Below are 2,500 nucleotides of genomic sequence, written 5' to 3'. Positions count from 1 at the left end.
TGTGGTTTTTGCGCGTGTCGGCTCTTCGGTATACGCGATCGGCCAGAGTTACGGAGGGACGGTGAAGCGCACGAGAAATTGAAACGGCCGCACGATTGGAACCGAGCAACCGTCGAACATTGTTTCGCGACGTTTCCATAATGCGTTTTCGTTTCGCTCGCATACCGCTTCTTTTCCCCTAGTCTCTGAGACGCGTTTTCGAGCCGTTCTTCTACTATCGATTCTCGTAGAGAGAAGGGACCGGGTAGTCTGGAAGTGGAACCCGCATCTTGCGTGTACCGTACACGGAATTGAGAGGACCGGCCGTGAAGCTCGTTTTAAAGCCGTGCGTCTGACACCCAACTCTTGCGCGCCAATTTCGCGGCAAGAGATAATATGGGACGAATGACCGGCAAAGAGCCAGCTGTGAAGTCTGTTTTTTTAATCGAATCCGTGGACGTGTGTATGCCGTAGCGTCGCTCGTCGTGTTCGTTCATGGTCGTTCCGAGAGAAAGAACGAAAGCGGTAACGAAGGGACCGGCCGTGAAGCTCGTTTTAAAGCCGCGCGTCTGACACCCAACTCTTGCGCGCCAATTTCGCGGCAAGAGATAACATGGGACGAATGACCGGCAAAGAGCCAGCTGTGAAGTCTTTTTTCATTATTTGCTTTCAATCGATCGATCGGTACGATTCGTGCAACGTTTCGCGCGATGCGACGCGAAAACATGCGCGCAACAATAGATGCGTCTGATCGGAAGAACGCGAGGGTCGACTGCACGCGATGGATTCAGTATCGGGTAGGATACAAAATATATCCCCGTCGTTTCCACGCGTGCGAGTCTTCTGCGTCTTTCGCGGGTTTTTGAATGCACTATACGCCCGGAACGTCGAGAAATATATACATATTACTTGAACGTTTTTCGTCTCGAAAGGCTTCGGTGTCGTCTCCAAGGCGACGCCTGAATCTCCTTCGCGCGCTGGTCGGAGATTCAGGTATCAACTTTTATCTTCTCTTTGAAAGAAGAGAGATATTAGGTCGAACAAATGAGAATAAAATTATATATGTGAAATATAAAATTTATACGATTACCCTGAACGGTGGATCACTTGGCTCGTGGGTCGATGAAGAACGCAGCTAATTGCGCGTCAACGTGTGAACTGCAGGACACATGAACATCGACATTTCGAACGCACATTGCGGTCCACGGATACAATTCCTGGACCACGCCTGGCTGAGGGTCGTTTACGTACCATACACTGCTTGCGTAGCTCTGTCAAATCCCCGCCGTCGTTCACCTCTTCGGATCGAACGTTTTTTTACCGAAGGGCGCAAAGAACGTTTCTGAGTCGGGTTAAGAGAAGGATGCTACGTACGAGCGAACGATGGGTGTCTCGTCGGCGTTTGTCGCGGACACGCGAAAATTCTGTGAATTTCACGGACAGTGTACGTTCTAGTTGTTGCAAAACGATCGGAATCGTTTGTATGGACTCGCGTGAGTGTTCGCGGCGTCGTGCGTCGTTCAATTACGACCGCCCGCGGATACCGCTCCACTGCGATATGGATCTGAGCGACAACTTTTTCGGCTGTTCGTGAGATGAACGGTTTCGTGTGTTTAGAAAAATTTTTTTTCCCGCGCTCCCGACGTCACCTGAAATGATGCGTCAGAGGTGAAAGAAAATATTAAGAAGTCGAGAGAGAGAGAGACTACACACGTTTTATTCATATTTTGTATACCGTGCGTGAGACGGATGTGCACGACACGTCGTATGTCGGTATATTACCGACTGGCCCCAGGGAGATTGTTTTCTTCCTCTCTTACGAATGAGATGTACGTTTCGGAGGATCGTCGTTACCGAAACACACGGCAAAACGAGACTTCTCGCAGCAGAACCTTTATACACAATACACATCGACTCTTTTTACCCCGAGAGAGAGAGAAAAGGTGTATTTCTTTTTTTTATTTTTCGAATTCGACGCACGAACGCTTTGACGACTGGAGAAAAACACGGTGTGTGTTAAAATCGTGCGGGACGAGCATGCGTATTCGTAACGGGTCGAATAGTTCTTATTCCCCGTCGTCGCGTGTCCTCGCTGGACCACCACCGTGCGCTTCCGCCACGTTCAGTTGAATTTCGAAATATATATATATAAAAAGAATCACCATATACTCTCTTTCGGGAGGTGTATTTTTATCGGTTTCTGCTATAGAGAAGAGACGGAGATCGTGTTGTGAGGTGTAACGTTTCTGTATCCCCGTTTCGGAGGATCGTCGTTATCGGCGGAACACACGTCAAAACGAGACTTCTCGCAGAACCTTTATACACAATACACATCGACTCTTTTACCCCGAGAGAGAGAAAAGGTGTTTTTCTTTTTTTTTTATTTTTCGAATTCGACGCACGAACGCTTTGACGACTGGAGAAAAACACGGTGTGTGTTAAAATCGTGCGGGACGAGCATGCGTATTCGTAACGGGTCGAATAGTTCTTATTCCCCGTCGTCGCGTGTCCTCGCTGGACC

The 2,500-nt window shown here is 48.7% G+C and overlaps 1 non-coding gene across 1 annotated transcript; it reads left to right on the top strand.

Annotated features, from left to right (window-relative positions):
* The first annotated feature begins 1,066 nt into the window (after window positions 1-1,066).
* Window positions 1,067-1,221, top strand: LOC143175652 (5.8S ribosomal RNA). The gene has a single exon (XR_013000352.1). It is a non-coding gene; the product is annotated as a 5.8S ribosomal RNA (ribosomal RNA).
* The last annotated feature ends 1,279 nt before the right edge of the window (window positions 1,222-2,500 follow it).

Source organism: Nomia melanderi, unplaced genomic scaffold, assembly GCF_051020985.1.
Source record: "Nomia melanderi isolate GNS246 unplaced genomic scaffold, iyNomMela1 scaffold0153, whole genome shotgun sequence".
NCBI lineage: Eukaryota > Metazoa > Arthropoda > Insecta > Hymenoptera > Halictidae > Nomia > Nomia melanderi.
This window is presented reverse-complemented; position numbering and strand designations above follow the sequence as displayed.